The 21,388-nt window shown below is 35.5% G+C and overlaps 1 protein-coding gene across 1 annotated transcript in view; it reads right to left on the minus strand.

Annotated features, from left to right (window-relative positions):
* The window catches only part of LOC145673765 (solute carrier family 35 member H1), a 232,607-nt gene extending 216,005 nt beyond the window's left edge, over window positions 1–16,602 (minus strand). The window contains exon 1 of the mRNA XM_081743520.1: window positions 16,470–16,602. The gene's annotated coding sequence lies outside the window, so the exon portion shown is untranslated. The remainder of the gene's footprint in view (window positions 1–16,469) is intronic.
* Window positions 16,603–21,388: the final 4,786 nt, after the last annotated feature.

Consider the following 21,388-nt stretch of genomic DNA (forward strand, 5'->3'; position numbering starts at 1 on the left):
ATCCTACTTGTTCTTCTCGGAAAAATGTGTAGATACAGTTTTGTTATTAACAGTATTATTCACATCTATTTTAGTAAAAATGAATGTGATTTTTTTAAAACTACCTGCAGGGAAATGGAAAAGTGATGGACTCAGTTGCAAGAAAGCCGTTTGACATTCTAACTGAAACAAACATAAAACAAACTTAATTCGGTCTAATATAAAGCCATTTCAAAACAAAATTTTTCTGAGGTTTCCAGTAATTCATATCCAACATGCTAAGGTTAGCAGTAAATAAAAGGTATCATATTTCACATCCCCAAGACATATTTTTCCATACTTTAAACAAATAATCCAAAAGGGTGCATAAGACGGCTCCTATCCCCGATTATCTGATCTTTTGATTTGGTTGGAACTCTATAAAAAACAAACAAGTATTTTAATGTGTGATATTGATATTTTGTATTACAATCTTGATTATCTGTCAGGAAAGTAAATGTACACCTATTTTCCGAGTCTGGCATTCCTGCGCTCCATCCGTGGAGAGTATGAGAATTAAATCAATCAAATGTTTACTGAGGGGCAAAAAGAAATGTTTAATCTGAATAACACATTGCAGAGGGACACAAGCTGTGAATACGAATACTGCATAGTGTAAATAAAGGACGACACCGAAAGAGAAAGCCAGAAACAGCTTTATTGTATGTTATTTAGTTTATTAATGGGCAGTTTAGTGCCATTAGACAATTTAGTGCCCATTAATAAACTAAATAACATACAATGGAGTAAAATTACAGAAGTGATATCGTATTATACAGTAATTTCGCCGTGCAAGTTCAATAGTATAATAATAATAATAATAATAATAATAATAATAATAATAATAATAATAATAATAATAATAATAATAATAATAATAATAATAATAATAATAATAAATTTTTTCATCTGTCCTGCGCGGAAAGTGAGAATTAAATCAATCACGTGTGTAGTCAAGGTAAAGAGAAAAGCCTAAACTAAATAAGACATTGAAGCGGGTCACAAGCTGGGAATAAGAATAGTGCATGGTGTAAATGAAGGACGACACCGAAAGAGAAATCCAGAAACAGCAGGTAAACGGAGAAAAAAAGAGTAGAGATTGTTGAAGTGGAAACATAAAATACAAATACGAATAGGGATGAGCACGAGTCGAGCCAAAATTCGACTCGACTCAAGTTCAATTCGAGTCGAGTCAAAGGTAATTTTCTTGAGTTGAGTTCCGAGCAAAGTCACTGTTTTCGAGGTCGAGTTTCGAGTTGAGTTGAGTTTGATAATGACTCGCTCGCTCGTTCAGCTCGTTTTAACTCGTTTTGAAATAATGGCCTGATTAGACTGGAAAGCGAAAGCCATGAGAAATGTAAGCAGTAATGTGGAATACTTTTAGTGTTAATCACGACAGGGGTGCGTCTCGTCTCGTAATTTTAGTGCATCTCGTGAGGCAATTTTAGTGTATTTCGTCTCGTCTAGATAACGAGAATACAAGAGTTTTTTTTATTATTACGAGACAGCCTCAAATGCCGTAATCACCAATATAAGTATATACTGTAGTTCTTAAAATCAAGGCTGAGACCTCCACGGTCGAATTCTTGAGCCCAAGCAGAAGACCAACTCGGATAGTGATATCAACCGGCTCGGCTCGTATCAACTGAGCGAACAGCTCGAGTCGCCTCGGTTGGGATGAGCCGATGACCCGAGCCGGCTCAGTTGGAACGAGCCATCGACTCAACTCAATTGAGCCGATGGCTCGTGCTTTCTCGGTTGAGTCACCTACTCGGCTCATGTGAACCGGTTCGAGCCAGCTAAGTTGAAACTAGTCCATCGGCACGATTCGACTCAGCTCAAGTAAGCCGATGGCTCAAATCGGCTCGGTTGGGAGAGCTGTTGGCTCGGATCACTTCTCGGTTCGGTTCGTAAGTGAATGAGCTGTAAGCCGAGCCACTCGAGCCGTTGAGATGCCTAAACCCGGTCCCAGCTGTTTTGAACATGTTTGGCTAAAGCCTATAACTTTTAACAATTTTTGGTTCGAGCCCGAATACCCCGTCGTTTTTGAGGTGTGCCAGCTACAAAGCCAAAAGAAATTATGTTGCAGCTAGTGTTTTTGAGGCCTGAAAAAACCGGCAAATTTTTGTTTCCTTCCGGGAAACTAAAAAACACTGGTTTCTAGCTTATTATTATTATTATTATTATTATTATTATTATTATTATTATTATTATTATTATTATTATTATTATTATTATATTATTATTATTATTATTATTATTATTATTATCATTATTATTTGCTTTTTGACTATAAATTATATTCCAGGTAGTTTTTATTATGTTTAACCAATAATTACTGTCTCGGACCAAACGTTATACTTTTGTACATATCTATTTCAGTTTAAGCCCTTGTGCAGAGAACCTATCTACATAAGGCTGATTTTCTTTGAAATTTCACTTATTTTCTTTAAGATTTCCTGACAAAAATAATTTATTATTATTTGTGACTAAAAAAAACATAATTATTTTATTAACATCCATGTCTCATTTCCTGTTCTAGGGGCTGTCCACATATTACGTAGGTAGTGCTTAGATCCACACCCCCTCAAGAGAGGCAAGAGGATAGAAACTATCAAACTTTGGGTGCTGTATGATGTCACTATTCATAGCAGCCAATCACTTTTTCCGTATCAAAAACAAAGGGTGAACAAAGGATTTTACGTCATATGAGCGGACATATTTGAATGAAAAAAAAAAAAACACAACTGATTGCAAAAAATGAAATGAAATCTTTAAGTTTTACGTCCCACGGTTATGCCGGTTAGGCTAAAGGAGACGGTGAAGATGAGAGATGAGTGAACTGGTGGAATGAAGAAAGTGGGAGGAAACGGGAGAACCCCGAGAAAACCCACGAGCACGGTGTTTGTCCACCACAAAGTTCACTTGGCGGGGGCTGGGATCGAACCCGGGACCCCAAGCACCAGAGATGAACGCTCTAACAACTGATTGCAGTTTGTTTGTTCAGTTTTACCACCTTGTATGTTTAAGTTATTATTCGCGTTAATTTTTTGGTCTATGGTTAAGAATAATTCGTCAATATTGGTGAATTTTCAGTTAAAATGAGTGAGTGCATATGAAAGGAGAATTGAGAGGATATTAATTTTCATTCTAGCATTTCTGCACCATGTAGGAAACCTTTAATTTCTGTTTACAAAGTACAATGTTACTGTTGTGAAACCATTACAAAGGCCATGGTAGGGTTTACATGGGTTATTACAAAATCAAGTGTTTTTTTGCACTATCTTAGTTTTCTGTATATGCAGGGTTGCACAGTGGCTTACTGGTAATCTTATTTTTGGTGCATGGGCTCCTTCGATCCCCGTCCAAGTCAGTGTGGTACATAACATTGGAGCATTTATTTTGAAGTTGGTCGTCCGTCTGGTTCTCCACCGAAAAAGTAATAAAAGCTAAAATTTAAAAATTTTCAATTTTTACTTAGTTCAATTTTTAATTTTTCTTCCTCGCGTGGTGGAAGAAAGCTTAGGTTCAGTTTCGTTAGGTTGGGAAGGTTCTAGAACACAGGTCCCGCCATATAGGTTAGTAGTTACATTGGTTTCATTCTGTACCAAACTTTAATATTTAATTCACATAGTGTTGCCGAACGAGCGTTAGCGAGTCAAGTCGGATTAGTGACTCGCAGGGCATGTTTTCTGTCTTTATTTACAGTTAAATGGGAAGGGAGACTATTATATTAAAAAGTATGGCTTAAGTTTAGAGTTGCCCTCCAGTTTCAAACCTACAAAACAGCAGTAGAAAAAATAAAACGTGCAGTTTTATTATGCAGATCCATAGTATAAGTAGTAGTAGTAGGAGGAGGAACGGGTTAGAAGCCCCGCAGGGGTTCGTTGGGTTCTGCTCTCGACATAAAATGGGCATGCTGCTGAATCATGAAATCTTCCGCGTCTTCCAAATAGTACCAACTTCCACACATTTTTCCTCGTATTAAAGATAACTTAACTACCAATTTTACACATCTAAAAACATAAGAACTCCAAATCATAATTTCTTACCTCATTTCTCTTGTAAATTTTCCTAATTTTTATGAAAAACGGAGGGGCAACTCTAAACTTAACCCAAAAGCATAACTTTCCCCACGTTTCTTCGCACTTACTTCCTTACCACACTTTCTGCAATTTGTTTTTAGATTTATTTGTCCATGATTTTCACAAAGTTTTAAAAGATTACTCGTTACTTTTACACACTGCAGCGGCAAGGTTCTAGAACACAGATCCCCCCTTCCCAGTTTAGCTGTAATAAAGAAAGAAAAAACGTTCCCTGCGGGGCTCTCACCCGCCTTCAGTCGCTAACGCTCGCTCGGCAATACCATGTGAATTTAATATTCAACTTTGGTACAGAAAGGAACCAACCTATATAGGGGGGATCTGTGTTCTAGAACCTTACTCATTGCAACTATTCGGTAACCTTGCGCGAAGAAGTTCCTTCCGCTTGTTAAATAGTTCTATGTTTACAACCGCTTATATCTGACAAATAAACAAAATTTTCGATCTCCTTATATATTACCAACCACACGAACGAGCAAATTATCCATTTCTTCCCGGTAAATTTTCAAAATTTTGCTAGATATGGACGACCAACTTTGGAACTTAACCCAACATCGGTGTCCGTAGTTTTTTTCGGGTGCTCGCGTTACGTCCTACATTCTCATTTCATCACTTCTTTCATCATCATTCACTTGCTTTATTCATCCGTCCGCCTCAGCCTAAAGGGCATAATTGTGGGATATTCAACTGGAAGATTTCTTTCGGTCTGACAGGCGTTGGGATTTGGTGGAGAAAGACAATGAATTTCGAAAAAGTTTAGGCTTAACAACTGAAAATATGTTAGTGCGCAAAAGTAGCCTAGATGAGTATTCTAATGGGGTTCGGAGATTGCTAATTTACTCATTTTTAACCTGTTTTGAGGCTAACCTTCCGCAGATGGCGGCCCCAGATGAAACACAAATGAACATGTTTTCAACTTTGTATTACTCATTACTTATCTGTTGTTACATCATTATACCTTAACTACAATAACCCCTGTTCCATTTCCAGTGGTTATTTTTAAATTTAATCACAAATATTTCTTACTTCTAGGCTTCCTTTGCTATTTCCTACACCCGTATCTATTTATATAATATTACAGCGCATTTCTCAGAAATTACTAAGCAATGAATCGTTACAATATTACGTAAATAAATGTTTAGTGATGGGTTTCGGCGTGGTGCCCTCTGTCAAATATGCCCTTGTAATAGGGGTCTATGTTTAGCAAAAGGGGTCCAGCTCTTTTTACAAAAAAAAAAAAAAAGTTTTGCTAATGTCTGTTCACATTAAGTTAGGTTAAGTTACTTTAGGTAAGGTTAGATTAGATTAGTTTTTCATATTATGTTAGTGTAGGGGTAAGGGTTGGCTGGTTTAAACCAACTGTTTAAAAAAAACTGGTTTAAACCAAGAAACGAAATATGTTCGTAAAAGTGTAGGTGTTCGTGAAATCTTGGTGAACGCACTTTAGTAGCTTATCACGTTTCACTCCCATATATTATTCGCATTATATTCAGGCATAAATTCCCATTCATTACTCAGAAATTATACTGCGAAAGCAACTTTTTAATAAGTTCATGAATGTTTCTTTTGTGATTTTTATAGTTTATTATTGCAAGGAAAATCTAAATATTGTTTCGTTTTAATGATGTTCGTTATGCAATTACAAGGAAAATCTAAATATTGTTTCGTTTTAATGATGTTTACTTTTCATAAAATACATCGAAATGCCGTACTTTCAGTGGGGGGGGGGGGTCATACAAACTCCACGAAAGGCATTTATTAAAATAAGAAGTATCTTTGGTATCTATTTATGTATAAATGGGTCAGAACCAAAGTGGACTTAAATAATTCGTATCCTTTATTCAATTTTCTTACTGATATGCAAATTAAGTCATTGCATTTCTTTAACTTGGACTAATAACAGTCGAAGTAAACTAACTTGGACTAAATTAGTTCTTCTGTACTCTGCACTACTTTAAAAGTGTCCATATGTGATTCTTATAATGGTTATACTTGTGCAATTGTTTATCTTCTTGTCCTCCTGAAATGATTCTTGACAATAAAATTATCAAGTATGTAAAGATCAGTACAACATATTTTTATTAGGAGTCTTCCGTGAGTGAGTCGGCAGACGTATCGTATTTGTGGCCAATTAGTCCCGGTTTCGAGTTCAAATGGATGACAGTTTCTCTCGGATATAAGCGGATTTGGATTCCGCTTTAAGCTTATGTGACTCCTTCCAGCATAACCCGGTTGCATAATAAGGCAAAACAAACTTATTTCTGCCATATGTGATATACATAGAGCAAATTATTTAAACAAAACACGTGGTGCACTGTAAATTAGAAATTACTAATAACATCAGTAGACAGAGGTGTAAAGCAGATCATTTTTTATGTTATTCGTATTGATAATGTAAATTTTTAGATGACTCGGATGATAAGTAGATAGAAACTTCAAACATTGTACGCATTGGCGTTGGCTTGGCCTATGCTTGAAAGTGGTCGCTTTGATGAATATTGAAATCATTTCCATTTTTGACTTTGTATAACAAATGTACAACTACGGTATTCAGTGTAAGTCGTATTGTATGTAAATATAACGTCTTTAAAGTGCTATTTTGTATAATTATTATGCAAATTCTGTATTGAGTTAAAAATAATATGTGCTGAAGAGCTTATGATGTTTGTATTCTTATTGCTCGATCTTATTACATCCAGAGTTAAACTGAAAGAATTAGCACAATAGTTAGACAGAAAGAGGTAAAGGGAAAAAAATTTAAAAGGCCAGATTGAAAACACAAGATTAGAAAGGGAAAAAAAAGAAAAAATGAATGAATGAATGAACGAATGAAAGCGATAAGAAGGGGTAAAACGTTTCAGCAACAAGGAAATTGTGTGCTGAAGTAAAACATTATTCATACAACGTAGTAATCATGTACAATTAGAAGAAAGATAGGAGTAAAGCAAATGTCTTAATTAAGTAGTGCACTCTTATATAAAAAATTGCAATGTTCACACAGAATAGCAGGCAAATTACAATTTTGTACGTGTTTTACACATGTTTCTGATTAAAATACACATATATTAATTTCTGCGGAAATCCTATTCAGGATCTATATTCTGTTGCTGCTTCAAATTAGGTTAAAACGTTGTTGCCATCACGTCTCCTTTAGTCTACACAGAATAACCGTTGGACGTAAAACTCAAATGTTTCATTTCACTTAGATTAAGTTCCAAACGGTGTTTCTGTGGGCCTGAAGTTAATTGCAATATGTGTAGTATAATAAATGACATAGTCATTTTTTCTTTCTCCTAATTGGAGACATTATTCTTTTATCATTCAATACATGTGATTCTTTTTTCAGACATGAAATTTGCATGCAGGTAATTACCATCGGCTAATTACATGCAGCTAAAGTTGACTTCAAAAACTGGGAGTAATAGAGAAAACGGTATGGAAAGTTCAGCCACCAAGAGATACATGCTACCGTGAAAGGACAAAACTAAAGCTAATGCATTGGAGATTACTAGGATAATTCGTCAAATGCGTACTTTATTTTTTAAAAATAAATATGTATATATCTGCTCCGTAATCTCTGTATAATTAAATAAATCCGTCTTGGAGGGTAGTATTTAATATTTTCTTATGTATTGCAGAACATAATTTTTTAGTAATAAAGTATGTCGTGCACAGGAATGAAAGTAATATATCTGAAACTAGTATCATTGCTATCCCATTAACCAGTACCGTATATGATTTGTATGTTCGTTTTCATGCCTCTATTGTTATATTTTATATATTTTAAGTATTTATTGCATATATTTCTAAACAGTAATGATTCACATTCTTAATAGACAAGTATAAAAATAACTTACACAATTAAATATTATCAACGAAGGATCACTGAAGCACATATTTAGCTCGATATGAACTAATATGTGGTGGCCAGGTTGTTGGTTAAATATATGAATCTTTCACAATAAATGTTAAATGGTTGAAATGATTTTCGAGGTGGTTAGGGCATTAACTTTTGTACACTTTGCATTATGTATACTATTTGCGGTGTTTGCATTGTTTTGTTTTGTTGTTGGAAAATATATTCATGGTGTCAGTTTGAAGTGTTTATTGTATTGATTGTCACATATATTTTGCACAACTGGGAGCGATGTCTGCCAGTAAACTTGGTATTGAGAAGAAGCTGAGTTTCATGAAACAAAGGCAGTTGGAAATCATGATGTGGTGCTTGTAATTCGAATTGAGCATCCTTTGTGATTACTTGTTGCGCTTTGTTTATTTCTTCAAAGTCAGAGTAGATAATTATGTGACATCTGATCCAAGATAAAAGAAGAAATATATATATAGCAACAATTAGCCGGGCAACCGACAACGAATAGGACATCTCTAGTTTTTAAAGAGATCGATAACTATGGGAATAATCTGAAATAGTGTGATGTCACATCCGTCTGGTTGCCATGGTGATCGTAATTTTATTTTCTAAACAAAATTGCCTAAGAACCTGAGTACAAAGCGAAAACAGTGACGTGTTAAATTTGGGATTGCAAACACTAGAGTAATAGAAACACATATATGTTTAAAATAAATTCCAACGAATGAAACTACGAAAACAAAAAAGGCAAGCAATTAGGTAAATAAAATGTCATGTGTTGAAAGTGAAATTTTCCTCTGATATCGCAGATTCTGTGATTTATACTTTTGGAGGTTACGTTAAGTGTCAAAATATACTTAGCTTATTTATTATCGAATATTAAATTTAAATAATTCTAGAAAATTTTATTTACTACCATCAGTATCACACATTACATTCCAAACGTGTAGGTCTACAGAAATAGTGTTTGAATATTATGCTGAACCACTCATAATTGGATGTTTTCTTGTACTGTTAGTGTATATTTTTAAAGTAGGAAATATAAGGAAAGATCTGACACATGTTAACCAATCAGAAATTGGTCCAAATTGAAAATTCTCAGAACGCATATGATTACAAGCTTCGTATATTTTTTCGTTGATTGATTGTTTGTTTTTCTTATTCTTTATAATCAAGTGTGCAGGTGGGACATAGAGCCCGGTTCCTCCATTTACACCCAGCGTTTTTTTCCTTTGCTTCGAAAGAGCTTGGATTCTCTTGGCGAAAACCACAGACACCAAAATGGCGAAAACCACAGACACCAAAGAATACAAAAGGTTGAATAATTAATTGAGAAAAGAAACTGGCAGGGCCAAAGAGAAGTATTTGGAAGCGATGTAAAGAAATAACACAACTTCAACGACGTGGCAAATATGATCTGATGTGTCAGAAAGCATAAAATTGGGTGGGAAAAGTAACAAAATTTTACACACATTTGGAATCGAATATCAAGAAGATGACCAGCAAGAAATCCTTAGAATAAAGGGGGAATGTACAAAGGATCTATATGACGAGAAGAACCGCTCAGGAAATGTGATCGAAGCAAAAGAAGAAATCAACGAAGACAACGAACCAAGAATTCTGAAAGCTGAAGTAATACAGGTCATCAAAGACATGAGAAGGAAGAAAGATACTGGAGACGATGACATACCAGCGACTTGGTGAAAGGATTAGGAGACAATGCAATGAAGGCATTGACTTCACCTATTAACAAGGGCATCTGAATAGATAATGGTCGAAGGATTTTCTACATGTTACAATGGTTGTATTGTTTAAGGAAAAGCAAGCAAAGAAATGCACTGATCACATAATCTTAATAAGCGTTATTTCCCATACTGGAAATGTTATTAAGCATACACTGAATACGTGGCTGGCAAATAAGACAAGAGATTTGGAGTAAGATCAATTTCGGAATTCCGGATTAAGGACCCGGAAAGGAAAAGGAACCAGATATGCTACTGGGTTGATAAGAATTACAACAGATCGAGTTCTTGAGGTAAAGGAAGAGTAGAATTTGTGCTTAATCGACTGGAAAAAAGCTTTGACGGGTAAACTGGACGAAAGTTTTAAAAATACTTTAAAAAGTCGAGGTAAACTGGAGGGATCGTCCATTTATTCGCACCCTATACACAGAACAAAGAGTGAAGTTGTGCCTGAACTAACAAGAAATCAACAGTGTAGAGATTGAGAGAGGAGTCGGCGACAGTGATGTTGTACATCATCCCAATTACGTGAACGCTTAATGAAGGCAGGATTAATGGAAGTTGGAGATTTCAAGAATGCGGGAAGATCATTGACAAAGTGAGATAAACGGATAATACAGTTATTATAGATAGACCCGAAGAAGAATACAGATAATGGATAGGATAGTTGACACTGGGAACCAATATGGAATATGGAATCAATATCAAAGAGTCGGTTAAAAAAAAAAAAAAACATGGAAACACTCCCTTACTAAGCAGAGTAGAAAAGACCACTTCAAATGTCTGGGAAGTACTTGAAAAGAAGTTCATAGCACTAAAAACATCAGGTCAAGAATTGCAGTGGCTAAAGAGGCATTCGACAAGAAAAGGTTATTCCTACCTAGCAGGCTTAACATTGAACTGAAGAAGTCGGTCAAATATTATATATGGAATTGTATGGTTCGAAGAGTTCGACATTATGTAAGTTAGAGAAGAAATACTTACAGAGCTTCGAAACGTGGTGTTGGAGAAAGATCGAGAGATAAAACGGAAACTAACAAACGAAAATATTTTAACACGGGCTAGAAAGAAAGGAAGAAGAACAACCCAACTTATCGATGATTTGAAAAATAATAAGAAATATCAAGAAACGTGGAAACATTTCCAGACGTTAAACTAACGGAGGAGAGGGGACTCCCTGTTATATTTCGTTCACTTTTGGTTCTGAGAGCTTCATGGGGGTTCACCTTATGAAGAATTAAATCGAGAAGTAATTCACATGTTGAGTGTGGTAACTTCCTTACTAATATGCCACTGGATGTACGTCTAAAATTGCACTCCAGAATTCGTACAAACTTCGATAATCAGTTATAACATCGAAACGTGACATTATCAAAGAAGCGAATTGTATATCATTCACAGAATCGTTGGTAACTGACCAACTCTCGTTGCCATGGGAACAATAGAAATAATACATTTCAGTGTTGGCTGGTTTAAACCAACTGTTAAGAAAAAAACTGGTTAAAAAAAACGAAAAATGATCGTAAAAGTGTGTGTTCGTAAAATCTTGATGAACACAAATTTGTGGGTTATCACCTGTCACTCCCGTATATTATTCGTATTATATTCAGACCTAAATTCCCCATTCATTACTCGAAGAGATTATACTACAAAAGCAACTTTTTTTTTTTAATTAAGTTTATGAATGTTTCTTTTGTGATTTGTTTATAGTTTGTTGTTATTGTTATGCAATTGCAATCAAAGAAAAATTCTAAATATTGTTTCGTTTCGGTAATGTTTAGTATTGATAAAATACATCGAAATACCGTACTTTTTTTGGGGGGGGTCATACTAACCCCACGAGAAGCATTTACTGAAATCAGAAGTATCTTTGGTATCTATTTATGTATAAATGGGTCAGAGCCAAAGTGGACTCAATTCTTATCTTTATTCACTTTTCTTACTGATATGCACATTAAGTCGTTGTATGTCTTTAACTTGGACTAATAAAAGTCGTAGTGAACTAACTTGGATTTAATTAGTTCTTCCGTACTCTGCAGTGTTTTGAATTTGTCCATATGTAATTCTGTATAATGGTTTCACTTGTGCAACTGTTTATCTTTTTGTCCTCAAACGACTCTCGACAGACAATTATATTTAAAGTATGTAAAGATCAATACAACGTATTTTATCAGGAGTCCTTCGTGAGTGATTCGGCAGACGTACCGCATTTGTGGCCAATTAGTTCCGGTTTCGAGTTAAAATGGAGGACAATTTGCTTCGGTTGTAAGTCGAGAAACGGTTTGGACTAGGCTTTATGCTTACGTGACCATTTCCAGCATAATCCGGTTGTTGCATAATAACACCAAAGTGAAACAAACTTATTTCTGTCCATATGTGATATAAATACATAGAGCAAATTATTTAAACCAAAAAACCGGGTTTAAACAAAAAAAAGGGGCTTTTTGGTTTTTCAACAAAAACCATGGTTTCTGCCAACCCTGATACATTTAAAGTTAACTGAACTTTAAAATACATTTTAATGCAGACAACTAAGTGCGACGACTGGTATATGAATATTTTCCATCCTGAATATACTCTGAAAATAGTCAATTCTAATTTGATACCGGTAAAATGGTCAATTCTAATTTGATACCGGTAATGTCACTTTTTAAGAATAGCTTCTCATTGCTGTAACTCACTAGAGTCTATAAGTTAAACCTCACACAGTATGTATTGAAAAGGGGGAAGGCTTACAATGTACGATGGACTTTGCTTCATATCCGATGATTTTTTTTTTTTTTTTTTTTTTTTTGTAAAATCCAGCCCGGGCAGTTTATCATCTTCCGCCGCCACTGATGTGAAGTACTTCTCGATTTAATTGTTCAAAAATTCTCATAGTATTAACAAGAAAAAAGTAATTTGGTTTGTCATGATATTTTCACCTTACCATTCTCCAGTGTACACACAAAAGTCCACGATCATACTTGGGAAGTGAAAAGATGGAGTTGTAGCAATTCTGTTGCGAAGACTAAGGAAAAATGCAAAGTTTTACCTCTGTAAAAGGTAATAAAATGCAAATGCAAAACTTACCATTATAATTATTACAAATATTTATCAATTTCTATCATTAAATAAATATACAGAAAGAAACTGAAATAGAGCACTAATATAAGGTCGCATCTAAAATTACTGATTTTAATATAAGAACACTAGACGTTGCATTCGTTATTTTTGAACACTAAAATAGGAAAATCGTGGTTTTTTTTTCACACAATTGGTGGTGAGTATTGATTAAAAACCAGTATAATTCCGCAAAGCGAGAAATAAAATATTTTAGGCAATATAATATAAACATTATATATGTAATATGTTCTGTAGAAATAATATGCAGATACTATTATCTGTATCAAAGGCATTCAAATATAAGACCCTATTGCGTATATCTACAGTAAATGCTAAAGACAATATAAGAATAGGGGCAGGGAAGGAAAGGGGAACCGATTTCGTGCAGAAAAATTCATATTTGTAGCCACAATATACTAGGGCCATTCCATATGAATTCACCAGATTGAAGGAACATTTGTTGCTTCATAGTCACAGATTTGGCTGATTTTTTTTGGTACTAAAAGGTAGTGTGGTCTAAGTAACAGAAATGCAATATGAGAACTTTTTAATAGATACTGCGGAAAACACAGGGTGTTCAAAAAGTGACGAATTTCTCCAAATTGGCCGTTTCTGAAAAACACCCTACGACAGAAAAAGAGCCATATCTCAAAAATTATTTGACCAATTGTAATGATTTTGGTCTTGTTTCAAAGTGGAAAGTCTGTACAAACCGAAAATGTCATTTTTACATGCGTAACTCCAAAAATCTCAGAAAAATCTTGCGAAATATACAAAAAAACACTATCCAAAATAACACCAGAAATGGCAATTTTTTAAACGGTGAATCCCAGGAGATAAAACAAAATAATTTGGTACATCACCTTATCAACACATACACAAAAATAACATAAATAAAAATTAAAAAGGTATTATTTCTGACAATGAAATTATCACAATTTTATTGTACCCTTACCTGGTTGCTGTCTGACGCTTTAGAAGAGTCTGATTTTGGCAAAGACATGTACTCTTTCGTTTCCCTTTAATTAATTTTTGGAGCATATCCTTATTGTCCAGAAAAAACAAAAATAATGAGTCTTTTTGTTCTTACGTTTCCAAACAGCAATATAAACAACACCCCACCGATGTATTATGTAAGTAAATTTTTAGAGAGGGGATTTGGGTAGAGCTCCCTATAAACACACGTTCCTAGGACATCAAGAATTACAATCGCATACAAAAATACTTCGTTCCTGTACTACGTTGCCATAGAAGGAATGCTTATATTCAAGAAATATGAACTTCTCTTGGCAGACAATGCACTGTTACTGGCTTACAAACTGTTTATGAAAGGAAGAGTTGCTTTAATGATCGGAGATTCACTTTAGCAAGACTGAGCGTATGCACATATGACATAAAAACTGCACCGCATAAACCACGAATGCTATTGAACCGATCAGGGCAGGAAGGGTCCCGAGCATGAGCGAGGAGTGTATCCGTTATAAGCAGATGCGTCCGCGCTGCTATATGTATAAACGATGATGGTAGAAAAACACTATATAAAGCATTAAGTACATGTCTTGTGTGGCACAGTCTTGCGGCATTGTGTACACTGTTTTGTCATAGCATTTCACTTCATGATGTCTTTTATATGGAGAACTACGTAGTAAACAACACGCGTTCCATATCGTATTTCTACCTTATACTGTACACGTAAAGGTTAGATATATTTTTATTACCTGTACAATTCTATAGTGATATCAAGTAATATTACTTCCGTAGGTTTTACAAATTTACTTCCCCATAAGGATAAACTTTACAATACACGCTTCAGCTGCGCATCGATGAGTAGGACCACTTTACAAGAGTACCATATAGTAGAGTAAGATAGGAATAAGTAGGGTAGGAGTAGGAACGGGTTAGTTTAAGGGTAGAGAAGTTTCGACCAATTTTCGTAAAATTAACAGAGTGTAATTTCTCGTTTCTGAGTGAGTATAGCAGCTGGAGAGGGCACTGTAAAGTTTAACCCCCCATGAAATGGACAGCATCAAAAATTGGGCGCAATTTGGTTCAGACGCAATCTCCTTTTATTAGTTTCAGCTCTATATTTCTGTATTTTCCTCCATTACTGTAACATACACATCGTGTTTTCCCATGAAACCACCTTTTCCCATGAAAATCATGGTGTAATTTAATTATAATACCTTTGTGACACCCGCTAAATTATAGCGTGAGCAGTTCTCTAATGAATGTGGAATTTAACGAGCTAAATAAACAGAAAGAGACCTGCACATCGTCACAGTTTGAAACACCGCCATATTATGCTCTATTCCGTTTATCTTATATCGGATCCATCCGTGAACTCATATAATCCAGAATTTAAAATCGGTTTCTCCTTTACTAATCAATCTATACTGACGATCTTCATAACCTTGTTTATTGCTCTCATGCTGATATTTCGTCTATTAATTTCTCACCACCGCTGACGCGCCTGCTCCATACGGACGCTCACTCGGGCAGGCATCACTGCAGCACTCTTGCCCTGACTTGGCTAGATAATATTCATGCCATTTTCAGTGGCCACTTAGCACAATCTGGTTTGTGTATTTGCGAAATACAATCACAACTAAAGTAAAAAAACGAAAGCTGTACGAGTTGGTGGGTACTATTAGGCGGAAAGACAATAATACAGAAACTATCACGAAAAAATCAGTGACAGAACTAGGTAATACCTTACAACGCTGGTGTGGCTGTAACTTTCAAACTACATTTTTTTTTTTGAATGGCATCCCTGAACTTTACTTATTTTAAGTGTAGTATCGGCATGTGCGAACAGACAAATAGGGGTAAATACTTAGTATTGGGGGGCCAAAACTGGCAAAAACCAGGATGATTTACAGGAGAAATGAGTTGACAGTGGTGTTCAAGTTATCAAGAAAGTATTGTACACATTTTTTTAAAGGCAGTAGGGGACCTATACAAACCGTAAAGATAACTGGAATGGAATAGAATAGAAAATTTTTATCGTCGTTAAACATTTGTTGCAAATGACAACGTCAATAGAGTATACACAACATATACATTGAATATATACAGAGAAAAACAAATGAATTCATGGTAACGAAGACAGAAAACAACGTGCCCTGCGGGGCTCTAACCCGCCTTCACTCGCTAACGCTCGCTTGGCAATACTGTCTGAATTTAATGTTGGTGACCTAATCAAACGTATGAAACCCTAATACGACCGAATCGGAATAGAATATCGCAAAAAAGTAGGCGAAAAACTGGCCCCTCAAAACTAGCCCAAATAGGTTAAAAAGCATGCGGATGCTATTTCCAAAAGGAAATGTTCCACACCTTCATAAACAAGTTCTTTAAATATTACCCTTCCCTTCCGAAGTAACATATTTTACCTGCTGATTTTAATACAATGCCCCCATATTCGTAAGTTGCACTTCCGAAGTTCAATCAAATATCATAGCACTAAATTAATTGTTATTTTGCCGCCGGGAATGTTATACTTGAACTACATTTAAAAAAAAAAAAAAAAAAAAAAAAAAAAAAAAAAAAAAGTCACTCAAGATTATATGTTATCTATAAAACCAAGGTGCCAAAGTGGAAAAATGTATTAAAGGGGTGTTTAAAATAACTTACAATTATCCTTTCATTACTTAATGCTCCCCGGAGCCCGGACTGAATTCATAATGCGTCTGCTATAATTTTTAACCAATTATAAGGCTTGTTACAGTTTGGTTTATGACGTAACAGTAATGACGCAATCAAAGAATTGTACATGCACTTTTACGACGAGAGGCAATTTATGTGTTCTGCGCATGCGCAGTACTGATGTGTAATGTTATTTTCACACTAGATTGGTACCAGGGGTGTGTCTCCAAGAGCGACCGTCTTAACGCTATTTTTGACCAATTTTTACCCCCTCCCTCCTGCTTGTCACACTTCGTAACGCAAGGCCGAATCCCTCCCCTTTCTTACGTAACACTTTTTGATCTTTGTTTTTTCATTATTTTGATTATTTTAGGGGTTATTACAATAAAAAAAAACTATTTTTAATGGTAGAACTTTTTATTACAAAATGCTTATATTATTGTGAATATATTTGTAGCGTCTTTCGCCAACAAATCAAAGTATTAGAAAATGGTAGACTCGTAATAATATTTTATCCCCATAAGGTTGTTTAATTAACCAATCCTAATTCTTCAAAACTACTGTCGTTTCCCCAAGGAGATCGCACCCATCATTTTAGGTCACTGGTGATTGGCAAGGAGAAAGTACTGCGGAAAATGCAGTTAAAACAGGATTTAAAGAAATTACATCAACCTCCTCTTCCGAGATCCAGGATGCTTCGTGCATTTGAAGTTCGCCAGTGTTAACGATGCAGAGTTTTGTTCCTCGTCGACCACAGATTCGAAGTGGCTGCACACATAAGGAACAGGGACATCTCGTTTGTAAACAAGATTTCGAGCATTTTCCTTGGACTTCGGACTTCAGTTTATCACTTTTCAAATTCTTTTTTCCTAAATCAGTGCGAAAATGCGAATAAACTCGATTTCTTCAGAAATCACAGGCGTCTCTGGCATGTAAAATTTGGGGGGGACATCAAAGAAAATTATTTAAATGGTACTTCGTAGTCCAACCTGTTTATTATCTTCGATTCCATTTTTACCGTTCTGCTTACCTTCAGGTATATCAAGAACTCTGTTATAATCGTTTCACAGCCTGAATATTATATATTCCAAATAAAAAAATAGTATTATTTATATATTATTCTATCGTTAGTAAATAATTAAATTAAAATAAAATATTTAATATTTTGTACTTTAAAATATTGGGGGGACGTGTCCCCCCGCCCCCCCCCCCGCCAGAGACACCCGTGTCAGAAATATCCAAATCCAAAAATAATAATAAGAAAGTAGTACGACATTAATATCTGACGAATTAGGTTTTTAATATCTTTAGGTCTGCAAATCGTGCATTGTTCCGTCGCGGAAAATATTTCACACAAAAAAAGTTTCTTCTGTTTCACACGCGAAACTTCTTCGAAGAAAAGAATGGGTAATGATTCGAATCAGTAGTTTTAAATAACATTCTCAGAAATAGTGATAGAAGTGGGAACGCGAAGGAATTTTCAAGAGGTGGTTACGATCACTAACAACTAACTCCAGAAAAGCGTGTGACGTAAATGCAATGCGCGATAGCCGCAAAACGGAGTTTTGTCTTATTGTAATACACACAGGGTTCTTCACCAGTCATGCTGGTGTCTTGTGCGTCTTCTAATAACTTCTGTATGATTCAATTTATATAGGCTATAGTTCGCAACTTTCCGAAATAATGTAATTATTTATTTATCTATCTATACATCTATATATACAGGGTGAACGGTAACTATGTGGACGAACTTGGACGGTTGATAGTACATCTTAAAAAAGCAAAAAAGTCCTAGTGAACATGGGGGAAATTCCGTCCTGTTTAGGAATGACAGAGTGTAGAAAGCGTGGGAACATGAACTTCAGAGGCCAACAGCTTAAAAACAGTACATGGTGGAGAGTGCGGTTAAAAACGTCACTTGGAAAGTCATACCTACTCTATTGAAAAATGCATATTTGAAAACGCAGCTACGTGTGCGCACGGGATTAACAACGTGTGACACTTCTTTCCCTTACAGAATGTCCGGGAATTCCTCCGTTCCTTTGGGGAATCCCGTGCTCACGCATAGCTGCATTTCCAAACATGACTTTCTAAGTGACGTTTTTAACCGCACTCTTTATGATGTATTGTTTTTAAGCTGTTGGCCTCTGAAGTTCATGTTCTCACGCTTTCGACACTCAGTCACTCCTAAACGGGACGGAATTTGTCCCATGTTCACAACGACTTTTTTTTGCTTCTTGCTAGACGTACTACCACCCGCCCAAATTTTTCAAATTTGGCCCAATATATATAATGAAATGACTTCATTTGTAACAACTCTTGAGCCACCCGACTGATTTCGATTAAATGTTCAACGTAGATGAAGTTCTTGCCTGGAATGGTTTTTATAGCTTCACTTTGAAGGTGCACTTTGAAGAGAAGGGGAAGATATACAAAAATGATTAAAAATAACCAATATTAATGTCGAATCATAGTTTTTGGAGTGGCTGATATGAACAGTGCCACTTCCGATGCCGTTTAAATCCAAATTCAGTCCCTATTAGTACTCCTAAGACGGATGGCCACATGTAAAAATAATTGAAATTTACCGATTAATTGAAATCCATACTGAAAAACGTTGTTTTTCACCACTTCATCTGATATAAATATGTTTTTTTTTTTAAAAAAAAATACTAGTTACAGCATATAAAAAATGTGATGCAGGCCTACTTACAAATCAGTTTAGTACCATTGTTTTATGGTAGTGTTTACAGTACCTTGTCAAATATAAATCGCAATAAATTGTGTAATCTGCTATATAAAAAAATAAACCATACTGTTTTCCGATAGGTATAAGTAGCAGATACCATACTATTTTTCGATTAGTATGGTAAAATGGTACTTTTCCATACTATTTTACCGTAAATTATTAATTATATGTAAACGTTGTTATTTTTAAGTGACAAGCGAGGTAATCTTACAATGATGTTTTAAAAGCTGGTCATTTGGGGGGCCAGGAAATCATTTGGGGGGGCCTGTCCCCGATGGGCCCCCCGTGACTACACCCCTGTTTATACCCCTTTCTTCGTTTACCGAACCAAACAGGAACTATTCTGAAATATACTACTGCGCATGGCTCGTAGATAAATATTTCTGATGCCAATAGTTTCCGTTTTGTCCAAGAAATGTTCTTTTTCTTATTCCCAGCATGACCCTTTTGTTACATTATATGAAGAGCATGTAGGTCTAAATATCTCATGTATTACATAGAATGTAGGTTTAACTCTTCCAGCAAAGAAGAAACATGTGATCATAGTATACAACCCACAGAAGTGATAGCTGGCAATACAGTGGTCGTAACCTAACGACACAGAGAGTGAGTGGCGCCCTCCCCGCTGGTCTAGTGGTTAGCACGCGCGTCTTTGGTGCATGGTGTCCCGGGTTCGATTCCCGGCGGAAGAGCATCTTTGATTTTTAACTGTTCTCGATGTTTCTGTGTTCATGTCCCTGTCGTTATAAGTTATTAGAAAAAGCAAGTTAAACGAGTGAAGCAAGTAAAATAAGCAATAAGTAAGTTACTTACACACGTTCGGTGAGTCACTTAAAAAAGAAAAAGTGGACAAAGCACTAGCTTTTCGCGCCGTCCATGCGAGTTCGAATCTATCTCGGCTTGATTTTTTATCCATTTGAGAGAAAGTATTGTGTCTTTTCGCTACAGGTAGTCACTCTTTTCGTATTTTTCGTCGTCGTTCACAGTTAAAGTAACTGACTATTCTTATTCTTTCTACGAATGATGAATCTTCTCTTTGGCTTCATGTCAAACATGCACACGTAATGAAAAGACGCTGTCGATAATAACAATAATAATAATATGAAATATTAGTAGCTAACTCGTGTGTGTATTTCGACAATATAATTTTATATTATTATGTGGAAATAAGTAAGGCTGGCTGGCGCCCACCTCCCTAATTTTTTCGATGCGCCTTATGAGTCCACGGTGTCCAACGTTGGTCCCATCTCACTATCACCTCCTGTTCTCTCGATATAAGTTATCGACATTTTGCCTAAAGAGGGCTCTGCCGTGGTTCCATGACTACCCATGACAATGACTCTTCGTTCATTTTGCATTGAAATCGCTTATTTTTCTGAGTACTATGAGTGCATACTGTCCAACGTTGCTCCCATCACTCTACAATTTCCCGTTCTCTATATAAATTGCTATTATTTTGTTTGCAAGGGTGATATGGCGTTACAATCATTACGTTTGAAGAAGAATTGAGGAAGATATTGCCTTGCCACAAACAACACCTATTATTATTATTATTATTATTATTATTATTATTATTATTATTATTATTATTATTATTATTATTATTATTATTGTTGTTGTTTTTTTACTTACCACTAATGTCACCTACCTTTATTTGCAATGCAATGTGTTACTAAAAAGCACATCAAATAACACTCCTCGCCATTCACGCTCCCGAACTCGAAATACATGATTTACAGTTCTCTGTGTTAGGGGAAAGCACATTTATTATATTATTCTTTCAAATAACACGTTTCACAAGTTACTTCACTTTCATTGTGTAATTCCATATCATAACTATGAATCATCTTGTTCCAATAGGAAAATACCCCCCTCCTGCAAAAAAAGAAAAAGCCTGACCGTAGCGAAAGGGGGTGAACCTTCTTTAGGCGATTAATCGGATCCAATATTTCAATAAGTCCCTGCATATAAATATTTCAGTAAAAGAGCAAAAGTTATTCAAACTTTCTGAATACCTATTTTTGGGCGAAATTTGGTTCCCTTGGAAGTTTTTAAGAGTTTGAAGGGCCGGCATTTTGAACATTTTCATCTGATTATTTTGGTTAACGAACTCATCAAGATATTTCAACAATTAATGTTTGTGCCAAGTTTCGTCTCA

This window comes from Thermobia domestica, chromosome 17 (genome assembly GCF_964235325.1).
Source record: "Thermobia domestica chromosome 17, izTheDome1.hap1.1, whole genome shotgun sequence".
Classification (NCBI taxonomy): Eukaryota; Metazoa; Arthropoda; class Insecta; order Zygentoma; family Lepismatidae; genus Thermobia; species Thermobia domestica.